Source organism: Spermophilus citellus (assembly GCF_964194105.1).
Source record: "Spermophilus citellus genome assembly, contig: SCAFFOLD_113, whole genome shotgun sequence".
Classification (NCBI taxonomy): domain Eukaryota; kingdom Metazoa; phylum Chordata; class Mammalia; order Rodentia; family Sciuridae; genus Spermophilus; species Spermophilus citellus.
This window is the reverse complement of record NW_027672919.1, coordinates 867,704-883,584: the sequence shown is the minus strand read 5'-3', so window position 1 is coordinate 883,584 and position 15,881 is coordinate 867,704. Positions and strand designations below refer to the sequence as shown.

Genomic DNA, 15,881 nt, shown 5'->3' with positions numbered 1-15,881 from the left:
TCAGCCATCTTTAAGAAATGTCATGAATAATTTTTTCTTTAACAATGACAACCAAGAATCCTTGGGTTCTTGGGTAGGGTAAAGCAAGAGCTGGCAAAGTCCCTGCACCAGGAACGACTATTCTGGCTGTAGGGAACTAAGGATTACACAAACTAACCTTTGGACCTGGGTTTAGCGGGATTGAATGACTGGACTTGGTGAGGGACCCCCGCGGCGCCAGGGGGCCCTGCAAGCTGCCCCCGGAAGCCAGCACCCTCTGCGGCGGGACAGCTCCTGACGCTAGAGTCCTCCGTCTTCCGGAAGCCCAGCGGCGGACTCGCTAGAACTGGGTGCGCTACAGCGGCCATGTCCGACACAGCAGAAAAAGATAGGACTGACAGGGACGCGGGCCTGGCTCCCGCGCGGAGGTGGGGCATCATGGACGAAGCTGGCAGCTCTGCGAGCGGCGGAGGCTTCCGCCCGGGAGTGGACAGCCTGGACGAACCGCCCAACAGCCGCATCTTTCTGGTGATCAGCAAGTACACGCCCGAGTCTGTGCTGAGGGAGCGCTTCTCGCCTTTCGGCGAGATCCAGGACATCTGGGTGGTGAGGGACAAGCACACTAAGGAGTCCAAGGGCATTGCCTTCGTCAAGTTCGCCCGCAGCTCACAGGCCTGCAGGGCTATGGAAGAGATGCACGGACAGTGCCTTGGCACCAACGACATCAAGCCCATCAAGGTGCGGGTGCCCGGGTCCGGGTGCCCGCGGGGTCGGGGCTAGGACGGGCCCTGGTGTTGTGCCAGGACGGGGGAGGGGTGGACATCCACTCCCCGGAGCTGACCAGGCAGCACCTGGCATGCGCTGGGGTGGTTGGGAGTGGCTTTGAGAGGGTCCCCGCCCCCGAGGGTGCGTCCAGGAGCGCGGAGGGGCGCCTGCCAGAGAACTTCTTTCTCCCTTGCGAGTGGGCGGGACAACCTTGAGCACTAGAGAGGCAGGAGCTGTGTTTCCACCTCTCCCAGGTGGCCACTGCCCCTCTTTTGTTATCATCCCCACCCACCCCTGGCTTACCTTTTGGTGTTTTCTGACCCTCCTCTCTCAGCCATTTCGGTTTACTAAGTATATCTCTGCTTTTCCTCAGGTAAATAGGAAACTTAAGTTGCGCCAAGTACATAGGTGAAATTGTGGCCCTCTGGGTTTGGAATTTTTCCCCAATACCAAACAAAAGTATTCATGTATGTAATACTAAATGCAGGTGATTAAATGGCCCCTATTACATATTCTTCACGCTTCTGTGAGTTTTGAAATTATTTTAGATAAACCCTATTTGTGAAGATATTAATGCCGAACTTTTGACTATTGATCCTGTTCAATGGCAGTTTTCTTTGAAAAAAGACCAAAATAGTGGCTGGGGTTGTGACTCAGCGCTAGAGCTCTCGCCTAGCAGCCTGGGTTCGATCCTCAGCACCACATAAAAATAAAATAAATGCATTATGTCCAACTACAACTAAAACAAAATATTTTTTAAAAAGAGAGAGAACAAAGTAAACTCCCTTAAGAGGAGCCAAATCATTGTGATGGTAGTGTGGATTTTGTATTATTTTAAAATGTTTATTTGTATGTTCTTAGTTCTTGTTTGTATACTCAGTTCATTCTTGAAGTACTTATATTCTATTTCTATACTTAGTCATCTGTAAAATTAAGTCCCATAGAAGAAAGGGTTATTTCCAGGGTTATTTGACTTAATCTATCCTTTTAGCACAATTCCTGGCAGAAGGGAAACCCTCCATATATGTTTATTGATCAATAGTAGCCAAGATGTCACTCCTTACTTACTGTGACTTCAAATCAGGACTCAGTCCTGAGAATCTAACAGTTGTTTAAATTGTACTCTTCACCTGTCTTCTAGAGGTAGTTGCTGTATATGCAATTCTATTGGAATTTTCCACAAATTTTTTTCTTTCCTCTCAATTTTCCTTTTTTCCCCTCTTTCTTTATTTTCTGTTTTTTTTATTTACAGAAAATTGAGAAGAATATTAATATGGAATTCTAAATTAATAACTCAGATATTATAGTCTCTGGAGGTCCTGCCTGTACCTCCTCCATACACAAAAGAGAAAGAGCCTGGGAATATACCAGTAACACAGTAGACACTAACAAAAATACATGACAATCTAGTGTGTTCATGTCAGTATAGAGCTTCAAAATACATGAAGCTTTATTGACAGAACTAAAAGGAAAAAGATAAATGATAATCACCTCCTGAAATTAATTGTAGAGTGATAGCATACACTAGTTCAGGAGTTGGCAAACCTCTGTAAAGGGCCACATAATAAATAATTCCCACTTTTTAGGCCACATACAGTCTCTGTCACATCTTTCTTTTTTTCAATAGCCCTTTAAAAACAAGAAAATTCTTATATCATGAATTATACCAAAAACAAGGAGCTACAATTTGCTGATACCTGCAATAGATTGATAATTTTCATCTCTTTGTATTTATGGCCTTAATGTAATGGATTTTATAATTTGGAATATAACATGATCTCAGACCATGCAGGCAACTCAAAAAAGAGACCCAAGTTTGAAACTGCCTGCCTTCAATAAATTCCTACACAGGAAATTTAAGTCTAGACACAGAAACATAGCCTCCCTCAGCCATAGAGAAGTTAAAGTGCTTGTTCCCAAAGAGAATTAAAGTTTACAATTCTGTTTTTCACATTTTTGTCCACTCAGTTTCAGCCAGAAGATTGTATCACTATTGTACCTAGCCAGACAATCAAGGCTCATTCTTCAGCAGCTACAGCTCAGGTTGTCTGCCACTGGAGCACATCTGGTTTTCTTTCTTTTTTTCAGTATTTCCAGTTAAATTAATTTGGCTTCTGTTTTTTCACATGTACTTTGTTTTTGCAAAGTTCCAAAGGATCTCCAAGACAAAAATATTACAGCACCAGGCTTCCAGTCAAAAGATTGTCCAAGTAAAAAGTAGTCTGTGACCAGCTATGGGATGGATTACCTGGAGGAAAAAAGTAAACCTAGAAAATAGAAGAATCTTGGTTCTAGCTTTGCAAGAATACCCCATCTAGAATCTATGTCTTCATAGTATATGAAAATAAAAATATGTATGGAGAAATCTTCCATTAGTGTTGAAGTGCTCTACATCCTTTATTGGCGATTTCAAATACTTCAATCCTCAAAAGTTTAGAAGTGTGCATCGGATAGAATATCTAATCACATTTTACCTGAGTCCCCTTTATTTCCTCTAGTGTCTTTGCATATTCTTAGAACTTCCCTTTTTGTATTTTTCTATTGATCATTTATTACTGGGGCATCCACTAAGCTAGGTTTCTAGTTAACCATTTCTGTGTTACTCATTACTCTTATTACTAATGCCTCAAACAGTGCTTCACATATTGTGTAGATCTGGGGGAGAGTACTGGGATTTGAACCCAGGGGTACTTTACTACTGAGCTACACTACATACCCAGTCCTTTTATTTTTTTTAATTTTCAGATTGGATCTCCCTAAGCTGCTGAGGGCTTCTTAAGTTGCTGAGGCTAGCCTCAAACTTGGGATCTTCCAACTGCTGCCTCTTGAGTTGCTGAGATTATAGGCATGTTCTGCCACACAGAGCCATATAGTGTAAATTACTGAAGAAATAACAGGACATACACTTAATTTAGAGTTGTCTCCTGCCCTGTCTCATAAGCGGAATCCCACACCTCTATGTCAGGCTGTCTTTTGAGCAAAAATAATTGCCTGCTTTCCCCATGGCTCTGATGTCATTTTTTTTCAACATTTATAAAATCCCATGGCTTTTTAAGTTGAGTGTCCTTTGGGTTCCTGTCTCCTTCTCTGGAATTCCATAGTCCTGGTTTTCTCATAATTGAATGATATACTGACACTTTAAAGGAAACACAAACAAAACCTCAAGGGTTCTTGTATGTGTAGTGATTTAATTAATTACATTTCTTCAAGTTATTTTAAAAACTAGCCATTAAACTTATTATGTTTATAATTATATAAACATATCCATGATCTTAGTCACAGATTTTTTAAAATATTTTTAGTTGTAGATGGACACAGTACCTTTATTTTTATGTGCTGAATATTGAAACCTGTACCTCACATGTGCCAGACAAGCACTCTACCACTGAGCTACAACTCCAACTCTTAGTCACAGATTTTTAGCATTGCTTTAGATTAGTATAAAACAAAATAGATTTAGAAATCAATACTACAAAGCAAATTCAGAGTACTCTTATGTCATAAAAAAATATTTCAATAAGCAGAATTGCCAGTATTGAGCCTCCTGTGCATTTCCCTACTCACACAGGAGATCATTTGAATAATCACTGAGATGACTCAGAACATGGTTATGCTACTTTTTCTAAAATATTAATACTAAGAAAGAAAACAAAATATGACAATCTAGACTCAAACCCAACTGTATCAGCAATTACATTAAATGTAACTGACTAAATACTCCAATTAAAGGGAAGAGATTATAAGATTTAAGAAAAACCAACTAAGTTCTGTTTATCAGAGTCATGCTGAGGGGTTGGGGGAAAGCTGGTGTAGTATCAGACAAAATAGACTTCAGTTCATATATTAACAGACATGACATAATTTCATAAGAATGAAAGTATCAGTCAAAAAATATATAGAAAACCCATTTGTTTATTCAGCCAATAATCTTAAAAATACATGAAGTATTGACAGAATTAATGGATAATTCATAATCAGATATTTATATTCTTATTATCTAATTGAACAAGTAGACAAAATAAAGTATATAATATCTTAAGTATATAATGGACATTTATGGAACACTGTCAAACAACTGCTAAGTATACATTCTTTTTAAGTACAGTGACTTGCTAATCAAAAATACAAAATGAAAAATGCATTTGAAAAAACATTGCAGAGATTGATATTATACAAAAAGTCATTGCAATAAAGATCTTAGAAAAAAGATTCCATCAAATTGCATTTTAACCTAATGGGCATTTAATCATAAAGTAAATGTATTTAAGGAACAGAAAAAAGTTTTGACTTTATTTTTGGGGTTCTGTTATGTTTCTTAGGTTTTCATTGCTCAGTCCAGATCATCTGGAAGTCACCGAGATGTCGAAGATGAATAACTTACAAGAATCTTTGTTATGATACCAAAGTCCTATACAGAAGAAGACCTACGGGACAAATTTAAGGTACTTGTTTTTTCTAATCAGCTAGTATATGTAACAACTAAAATATTAATACTAAAAAGAAAACAAAATATATGTAACAACTAAAATATTAATCCTTAATGGTTGTATGGTTGCTAAAAAGGAGATAATAGTAGTGGGGGGTTCTCTCCTCCCCAGACGTTTATCATGAAAATACAGACTCAGAAAAATGAAGGATAAAGCTCAGAGAGTTTTAAGTATGGTAACACAAGTAGTAGGTACCAAAGCCAAGATTTAAAACTACTCTGTATCCAGAGCCTGTTCTTGGCCTTTAAAATTTCAAAACATTCTCTTATCACTACTTCCATTGCAGCCCTAAGTGTGTGAACAGCATTATCTAATATTTTTTATGGACCTAAGGCATATAGACATTTTACTCATTCCCAGAAAAGCTTATACTTTGAAGAGCTTTAATTGTAAAATTGGGCCTACAAAGGAGATATATTTAAGGAAAAACTACAGCTCTGAACTATAGGTCATAGTAAATGGAATTTGAAGATAAGTCTTTTTAGCCATTGACTTTTATATGCAGTGATAAACTTTCACAGAAAGTTTTTAAAAAATGGTGTTTAAGTTGTTTTGAGTTGTAATTTTTTACTTTTCTACTTATCCTCCCTATACTGTGAATAGGGTGGGCAATATCAAAAGAAAAGAAACAAGCAGTAAAAGGTAATTTTCAAACTTTGTCTGTCCTACCCCAATTGAGAGTTGAATAAAATACTTCAGAAACAACAAATACCAAAAGAATATATTCCATATTTCATTCAGTAGTAAGGAAGTTTTTTATTTTATAAATTTATAACTTCTTTTCTTAGTGAACAAATAAGATATTTTAACCTGAATATACAGTAATTAAGTTGCTTGCTAATTGTTTACATAGAATTTTGTAACATAAATACTGAAGACCAAGAATTTATACCCTGGGTTTCTTCCAACATTAAAAATAAATAATGCTGCATATTTCTCACATAGGATGTTAATATTCTGAGTGAACTGTGTTTTAGAGAGATATTTTGAGCTGTTCTCCAAAAGAATACACTATTACTTATGGTTCTCTTAGAAGACAGTATATTATAGTTAATGTTTATTGAGTGTTGAGTATGTCCCAGGCTTTACATAAGCACTTAACATAGATTAGTTCATTTAACCTTTAAAACAACCAAGTGAGACAGGTACTGCTTTTAGTCCCATTTAACAGACAGGCACAGAGAAGATACATAATTACCTAATTAATAAGTGGCTGAATCAGAATTTGACTCTAGAAAGCCCAATTCCAGAACCCCTGCCCTTAACCACTACTGAGCAAAACTTTGGAGCCATCTGGACCATGTATAAATTCTTTCTTTCTGTTGTTTGTTTCCTGTGTGGCCTAGGCAAATTACTGGATTCTGCTTGCTTGTCTATGAAACAAGCAGTTTAAAATATCTATATATCTTGAAATAGCACAAGTAAATTTAAATTTAAGTTAGTTCTGAAAAACTCTGTTCAGTTATTAATTTTGAGTCCCCTAAGATCATTTCTTTTAACTTTTACAGGTGTATGGAGATATTGAGTATTGCAGCATTATTAAGAATAAAGTCACTGGAGAAAGTAAAGGTTTGGGCTACGTACGATATTTAAAACCATCACAAGCTGCCCAAGCAATAGAAAACTGTGATCGAAGTAAGAATGCAGTTTTTAAACATTGTTAAAGACTTTTTTGAAAACTCTGTTATTCTAAACAACTGAATCTAATGCTGGTTTTGCGAATACCTGCTAATTTAATCTTAGCAGTGGATGTTTTAGGACTGTGATTAGGCAATATTCATTGAAGCACTGTCTGAAGAGAAATAAGAGGGACTACATTACTAAGATAGCAAGTGGAACAGTTTTTGACTTTTTAAAAGTATTTTAGAATTTAAAGTATTAAGAAATTGATTTGCCCTTTCAGTTTTTTAAAATACTTATTCTTTATGCTTGTTCATATTTGACCTAAACCCTAAATAGAATTAAATATACTAATAAACTTGTAAGTTAAGGATAGGGTTCATAAGGTTTACTAACATAAGTAATTAACCATAGATGAGATAAATTCAAGCAGTGATTGGATCTTATCCTATTACTAGTATCCACAATAAAGAATAAGAACTTTAAAGGAACCAAGAAGTATATCTTGTATCATCATACTTCTAATTGTATTTACTTTTAGAAAGAAGAATAAATTACTGGGATTTATGCTATTATGAAAATGTATACATGTGGGAAAGAATTATTGTTAATCAGTAGAACTCTTAGATAATCCTAAGGTTCACAGCCAAATTTTCTCCTTAGATCCTTCTGAATTTCTCATTCAGTCAGCCTTAATTGAGTACCTATGGTATACTTACCAGTATGCTAAGTAGAGGGATATAAATGAAATGTTTGGAACTTCCAGCATTCAGGATTTTATATCTATAGTGGGTAGCAAAGACCTAAAAATAAGACCTAGGCAAAAACCAAAAAATAATAGAAGAATTTTTAAAAGGCTCTTTGAGAGCAAGCAGTATGTCTTATTTGTCTTTCCATCATCTAATAACTAGTGTAGTAATAGGCCCTTAAAGACTGACTGAGATCTCTACAAAAGTAATTGCCATTTATAGTAGACTCAGTAAGAATTTGCCAATTGAAAAAAAAATGTTCACAACTGTGTGGTATAGTTCTGTCAGTAGTGAACAACAGGTGCACTGAATGAGCCTGGGAACACATCCAGAGGAGACAAGATTTGCATCTGGTATAGAGCAAGCAGGAGAGAACATGAAAGCAGTTTTAGCAAAGGCACAGAGCCACAAATAAATACGTCTTGTGCTTCATGTTATGAAGGCAGCTGTCTATAAAGTACAATATTCCTGCTGAGAAAGTAGGCAACACATTTAACTAAATACATCGGAACCATATATGGAGGTTTTGAAGACATCAAGCTTAGTCTATGTAAGGATGCTCTTGTAAATTGTTCAAAAATAATAAATCCTTTAGAACAATTAACCTAACCACAGTATTAAGGATAGATTTTCAGAAAAAGATTTCAAACTGGTTGGTTTTATTCTGTTTGAAGTCAATAGGATTTTGATGTGGAGAATACTGGGCAAATAACAATGAAGTCATCTGTGGTAGGGACGATTGGAAGGAACAGCCTAGAATTGCTCATCTTATTATTATTTTTTTTTTGGCAATTGTAGATAGACAGCCTTCCTTTATTTTATTTGTTTATTTTTATGTGGTGTTAGGGATCTAACCTAATTCTTCACACATGCTAGGCAAGTGTTCTGCTACAGAGGTACAGTCCAGTAGAATTGCTGAACTTTTATGTCTACATTGATCCATAATTTGGGATTCTTGCTGATCCTCTTTATTGTTTGCCATATTCTAGAAAACAAAGAAATGGGTCTGATGGACCATTTTGCTTTGTACGATTATTTTTATAAAGCTATCAGGCACTATCAACCAAGTATATTTGCCATATGTTAAATTTGCTCTGCAATTTGAAATCAATGGTTCTCTTTTTCAGGTTTTAGGGCAATCTTGGCCGAACCTAAAAATAAAGCATCTGAATCCTCAGAACAGGATTATTATAGTAATATGAGGCAAGAGGCTTTGGGACATGAACCTAGAGTAAATATGTTTCCATTTGGTAAGTGGACTACCTTTACTTCAATAGCATATGTTGTATATATAATGTAATTTGAGTTTTTAAAAACTATGCTTTTATAGGCAGTCTGTAAATCTCATCTAGAGAATAAAAATCTTAAATGTGTTTTTTTTCCTAAAATCTTGGGCATGACTTCTAGTGTTTTTAATAACTTATTTTGCTTAATTGATTTCCAATTATATAGTTTTACCTGATTATTTATGCATTATCTGCATATTAAACTGTATCAGTATCACTTTTATAGGTGAACTTCTGCCTTTATACAACTGATCAAGAAGTATAAAGCATATATGTACAGATATCCCCTTAAAATGAGTCCTAAAACTTTGTTTTAAATACTACTGCTGCTTTAAAATTAGGGTTACAGAAAGGAGAAAAGTGACAAAACTAGAAACTAATAAAAGCGGAAAATGAGTGATCAAAGTAAGGTCTGAGGTTGTTATTTTCCACAAAACTTCAGATAAAATATTTGCCATATTTTTCAATTTTTACATACCAAATGTATACCTGTGAAATTAGATCATACATTTCTGATTGTATTTCTGCATAGAAGATTGGGGAATGGGGAGAGTTGTCTGTTTTCTTGTCATTAGTTGTTTCTGGTAGTGCTGGTGACCAGAAACATAATACAAAACACATTGCCTTAGCAATGGACTTTTTATTTTCTAGTACAAAAAAATGTTACATGAATTTTGTGTGTATAGAAGTTTAAGGATTTATTTTTCTTTTTAAAATGTTGGAGAACAACAACCTGAATTTTCAAGTTTTGACAAGAATGACAACAGAGGCCAGGAAGCTATCTCCAAATGCTTGTCAGTTGTTTCAAGGGTTCCTTTCACTGAAGAGCAGCTTTTCAGCATTTTTGATATAGTACCAGGATTGGAGTATTGTGAAGTCCAACGAGATCCTTATTCAAATTATGGTAAAATAATGTCTGTGTTCTTATATACACTTTTTTTAAATAGCATTTCCCCAAACACACTTTTTATGTCAGATACTATTTGTGTGACAGGAGTTTTGTGTTTCCTTTTTCTCTACTTTGGACTATAAAATCCAGTGATACCTTAATAAACAAACCAGTAGGAATCTGTTTTATATAATGTCATTCAGTTAAAAAAATACTTTAATTCCCACAAAATACAGCATTCTCTATTTCTAGTAGCACAACAAAGACACCTGTTTGTACTCTTTTGATTAATGCTAGGCAAAGTTAAAAACTGTAAGTTTCCTCCTCTTTCATCCCTAAGTCTCTTTTTCTTAAGCTTTATGCACCTAAATGAAACTTTTCCAAATTGAAGCTTCTTACATGCCCTTTCACTAGTTTTTCCAATTCTCAACAGAAGCAAGACTCTAATATCAACTATTTGAACCTGTTAATGTATCTAATCAATTAATTAGTTATCTAGTGTTAGCTCAACCCATCTTTCTGTTAAGCTTTTGATTTTTATTAAGGTTTTCTGTTAAGGGAGGCGTTGTGATGGATAATGGAAAAAGTCTAGCAATCCATAAAACCCAGCTGTAAATCCCAGCAGTGGCACTAGCTTTAAGACTTTGGTGAATTGTTTATCCTCTTTGGAGCCTCTCCTTTTCTCATCTATGAAATGGGATTATTAATATCTTCTTTGCTAGGGTTGGATCAGAATTAGTAATGAAATATGTAAAATACCTAATGTAAGTCCTGACACATAATGAGCACTCAGTAAATTTAAGATTTGTTTGATTTTCAAAGAATTAGAAACAAGGAATGGTATAAATAAATCATATTTGGCATCTTTCCAGTTCCATAGGTTATCTGATTTAGTCCTTTTAGAGTTACATGAGTGTTGAAGGGAAGCAGAGGAATCAGTGTGGGCTTATGGGCTGATGGGCCTGAAGTGCTCCCACCCTTCCACAGACACCCCCACATACTATTGCCTTATCCAGCGCTGGTCTTTTTGCACAGCTGTCCATCGGAACCTACTTCAGGCCATTTCCAACCTTAACCCAAACATATGCTTTCATTTTTTTGTTCCAAGATCCCTAGGCACACATATCATGTTTTCTGGCACATTTATTGTTATATTTATGTTATTCTGCTTGTGTATGTTTCTGTGTTCCATACATCCACTACCATTTATCTGGTATGTTGAAATGAATTTTCTTCTGTACCTTCTCTGTTATTTTTCTGGTTAGTTGTGTCTGAAAAATGCACCTCACTGAAGCACCTTTTCATTAATAAAGATGTCATCATGTAGTTATACTTTTATGTGGTCATTTGATTTCTGTGTTTTAACTTCATTAAAGTATTTGATGCTTGGCTTTAAAGAGAAACATAAAACAATGACTATTTCTCTCCAAAGCAGGTGATATTGTAAATACATCATGAAACCTTTTGATTATGTCACAGCTGGGCTTTCCATTTAAGGACCCCAGTATAAAATTGTCCCTTTGCTCAGCATTACCCTTTTAATTTGATTAGCTGAAATCTTTCAAAAGAATGTGAAATTGATGACTTTGGATCTGAGACCCACTTGGTACCTACCTTTTTTTTTTCATACATTGCCACTTTTTCCTCTCTCCCACTACAGCTAAATTAAGTATAAATTCTTTTAAGTATATATTCTTTTTATATACTACTTCTCTTTGCATTTCCTACCCAGTATGACAGGGAACTTTCTTAAATTTCAAATATTAAAAATTTAAGGTTTTAGCTACATTGATATCATGTAAGCAAAACCATTATCCCCAAATTAAATTTATTAGACAGAATATAATGCTAATAATGTTCCATTTTTCTTAAAATATAATGTTCATACTTATGCCAAAATTTGATTTATGCTTCAGTTTATAGGAATATATGGCTGTTGTACACACATGTAACAGAACTTTGTTTTTTGATATATTTGACTCTGTTGGGTGATAATCAGGGTTTTATATTGTTTGACCTTCAATATACATTGTAACAATGGGCCTCAGTGACTTAATGTGCTTTCTTTTCCTTCTGTATATTCTCTACTTTAGGCCATGGAGTGGTTCAGTATTTTAATGTAGCATCAGCTATTTATGCAAAATACAAGTTACATGGATTTCAGTACCCTCCTGGAAACCGGATAGGTGTTTCCTTCATTGATGATGGGAGTAATGCAACAGAGTAAGTACCATTTCAGGAGTGTCTGGAGCCAAGCCCTGGGTGTACATGATTATGAATTGAAGAAAAAAATAGGAAGCAGTTGACCTCTCAAGAGAGGAAGTCACACAAAACAAGTTACTGTTAAGAGACTGAATATTTCCAGTTTTCTGTAAATTACCAGTTATTGTCTCCAGTCTCCTTAGAAAAATGGCAACACAGATGGTAGCTGCACAGCTTGCATCAATGGTGTGGAATAACCCAAGTCAACAGCAATTTCTGGTAAGTAGGTAAGAATTTTAACCTTTATAATATAATCAACAGAGTATAATACAGTCTACAGAGTATTAAATAAATATTACCTTTGTTTATTACCCATGTAAGAAATTTTTCATTACTATAGTAGGAAACCATGTAAGAGCCATGATTTGCACGTTTTTATCTTTTGACCAAAAATACCTGAAATGCAGCTTTTCTTTTTCTTGTTTTGTACTTAATTCTTCAACAGAAATTTGGAGGAAGTTCTGGATCCCAGTTGCCTCAAATCCAGACAGTTGTTATACTTCCATCATGCAAAAAGAAAGCTCCTCCTGAAACTCCTGTGAAAGAAAGACTTTTTATTGTGTTTAATCCTCATCCTTTACCTTTAGATGTGTTAGAAGATATATACTGGTAAGATTTGAACTAGTAATTTAAGCATTCTCACAATCTTGAAACTTCATTTATCCAATACCTACTTAGGAAGAGATGATTTTTTCTGTGGGTTTAAAAACTTCTTATTTGAATCATGTTTTTCAATTTATAATCTCCCATTTCCTTCTCTTCTATGCCACTCACACATCTTAAGTTTCTACACAGAACTTCCTGTTATTTTGTTTAAAGCATGTAGTATTGTTTTGAAAAGCTGCTTGCATAGAATGGACAAACCTTTTGTCTCCTGATAGAAGATACATCTGTGTAGACTTGTCCATTAAAATTCTTTTTACATAGATTTTCCTTCATAGTTATAATTCAGCTGAACAATATTTACTAAGCATCTTCTGTTTTGTCAGTGCTCAGTTGGATCCTAAAAATTATATAACCACATTGAGTAAACAGTTACTTATAGGAAAGAATATTAAGTGTTCGGCTGGGTTGTGGTTCAGTAGTAGAGTGCTTGCCTAGCATGTGTGAGACACTGGGTTCAATCCCCAGCTCCACATAAACAAACTAAATAAACAAAATAAAGGTATTGTATCCATCTACAACTAAAAAAAAAGAAAAAAAAGAATAATAAGTACAATAAGTGTTAAGGGTAGAAGGGTCTTATTTATTTTTGTGTTTTTAATATAACCCCTATTTGAGCTTTTCCTTTATGGTCACTTTCTTGTTTGCCTTACAGGAATGTTAGTGAATTAAGCAGGCTCATTAGAAAGCTTGTTAAAGTTCTGCTTAAGATATCAGGCATGTGGTTCAAGTATTTTGACCTTTGTTTAACTGAGTTTAATTGATTCATTTAGTTTAGTTTTGTTTTGTTGTTTTTTCATGAATCACTCCTCAGTGTCAGGCAGTCACTGTGTTAAATGCTAAAGACAGTTATGTAAAGAAAGCATTATATTACTATATTATGTTGACAAGAGATTGTAGTCCTTGTCCCCTTAGAACTAATGTCATGTAGGAAACAGACAAATAGGGAATTATAATCTAATGAGTGAGATGATGCTGTGGTAAGGAATATGTGAAATCCATGGGAGGGGAACCTACCTTAGAAACTCTGAGGAGTGAAAGTTAAAAATAATTTGCCATAGGAGGAAACTGGGGGTGTGGGTGATTTTTCCTGCCAAAGAGAGTGTGAAAGGAGGTGATTAGTATACAGACTTAAAGAGATTATAAGGGAACATGAAGCTAAGGAGGCCAAGGACCATGTTGAAAGCTATTTAAGGAGTTTGTCCTCACCTTGGAAGCAGTGGGGAGTGAGCTACTGAGGAGATTTTTACAGAGTAAATGATCATATTTTATTTTAGAAAGAAACAGAAAACAGGGTGAAGAATGAAGAAGGACAGGTTACAGAACAAGGAAGAAGGCATTAGAGTAATATAAGGAAAAGATAAGGATAATTTGAATAAGGAAAGAGACCCAAGTAAAAAGAAGAGACATTAACTGAGTAAAGAGATATTTAAGTATTGAAATTAGCATGCATTCGATGTTGAACATAAGAGTAAGGGTGATAAATGAGTCAAGAATGGAGTCCATCCAGGCATGGTGCATACCTGTAAACACAGCGACTGGGGAGGTTGAGGTAGGAGGATTGTGAGTTCAAACCCAGCCCTCAGCAATTTAGTGAGGCTTTAAGCAACTCAATAAGACCCTCTAATAAAATTTTTTAAAAGGGCTGGGGATGTGGCTTGGTAGCTAAGAGCCCCTGGGTTTAATCCCTGGTAGCAAAAACAAAAAAAAAAAGGTTTTAGAACTGAGTAGCAGTCTTTTTCTGTTTAAGTTGTTGTTTTTTTACTTTGTTTCAGTCGGTTTGATAACCTGATTGAAGTTTACCTTGTGTCAGGAAAAAATGTGGGTTATGTCAAGTATGCAGATAGAATAAGCGCTAATGATGCCATTGCTACTTTACATGGAAAGATTCTAAATGGGGTCAGACTTAAAGTTATGCTCGCGGATTCCCCAAGAGAAGAATCTAACAAAAGGCAAAGAACTTACTGATCCTTGAGGTAAGCACTCTAATCTGAATTTTAAAATTAAAATTAAGAAGAATCTATATAAGTACTTGAATTACGGACTTTTTTTTTTAGAGATTTAGAAGATAATTTAAAAGCCCTGACTTAAGCTCTCTTTGAAAGCCAAGTTTTTTTTAACAACACATTTTTAAACTTAAAATATTTAAACTCTAAAAAAATGCTTTTGATGTTTACTGGGAAAATGGGTAAATCAGATTTCAATTTAGAAAATTAAACATTTATTTTTTATTTGTGAATATCTATATCCCAAGACTTGGATTTTTTTTTACTGTATTCTTAAATAAAGCTTAAAATTGAAATATTTCTAGAGATTTTTAACTTGAAAAATTGGTGTCCTGAATTATGAATTGAGGTAATTTTTAGCAGTCTTTATAAAGTATGTTTTGATTTGTCACTAAGGAAATGCCTAAAAAGCAATATCAAATAATATACCTTTTGGGTATCATTTGAAACCTAAATATTGGTGTTTTCTGGATTTATATTTATGAGTTTATGCATTAAAAGTACATATTTGGAAAATATTCTCGTGTGCTTATATGTATTTTTTTTAAACCCTGACCATTTGCCAAAAATTCTTCTTTGTTATAAATACTGACATAGCCATGTGCATTGCTTTTCCTACTTATTAGTTTAAAAAATCAGACTTCAATTTCCTCTTTTGTGACGGTTTATATCTCCTTGCTTTGGGGAGACATTCTTTAATGTTAGTTAGGCTTTTTAATTCTGTAAATGAATTCTGGGTTTCAAAGGATGCTGGGTTTCCTCACTCCCACATTCATCAGCCTCCCAAATCTGCTACAGGTCTAATGAATCTGTTTTGTAGTTCCAGGTTTTCTTTCCAACCAATTATGTGAGCTAACAAGTATCAAAACAATCATCACAGGGCTTATTGCTGATGACCTTCTTCTCATAGAGCAAGTCCAGTGATTATTTGTTCTTCCTTCACAGAAGGCATTGGGCAATAGAAAGTGCCCACTGGGCCCATCGTTAATAATTCTACTTTTTACATGTTTTTAAATATTTGATGGCAAAACTAACTCTCATCACACCATAAAGTGTAGCAATTTAACCCTAGGAATATTAAATTGCCAGTGAAAACAAATTATCCATTTTTCCTGTTTTATAAGTAAAATGTTAAAAACTGAATTCTGTTTTAGACAGGCTGTCCTCTAAAATAG

General features: G+C 35.0%; 1 pseudogene across 1 annotated transcript; it reads left to right on the top strand.

The window, feature by feature from the left end:
* Positions 1-345: 345 nt before the first annotated feature.
* LOC308640348 (RNA-binding protein 45-like) lies at positions 346-14,676 on the top strand (annotated as a pseudogene). Its single transcript, XR_014024306.1, has 9 exons — positions 346-717; positions 5,064-5,186; positions 6,740-6,866; positions 8,728-8,850; positions 9,611-9,790; positions 11,869-11,998; positions 12,172-12,256; positions 12,483-12,646; positions 14,476-14,676. The product of XR_014024306.1 is annotated as an RNA-binding protein 45-like (transcript).
* The last annotated feature ends 1,205 nt before the right edge of the window (positions 14,677-15,881 follow it).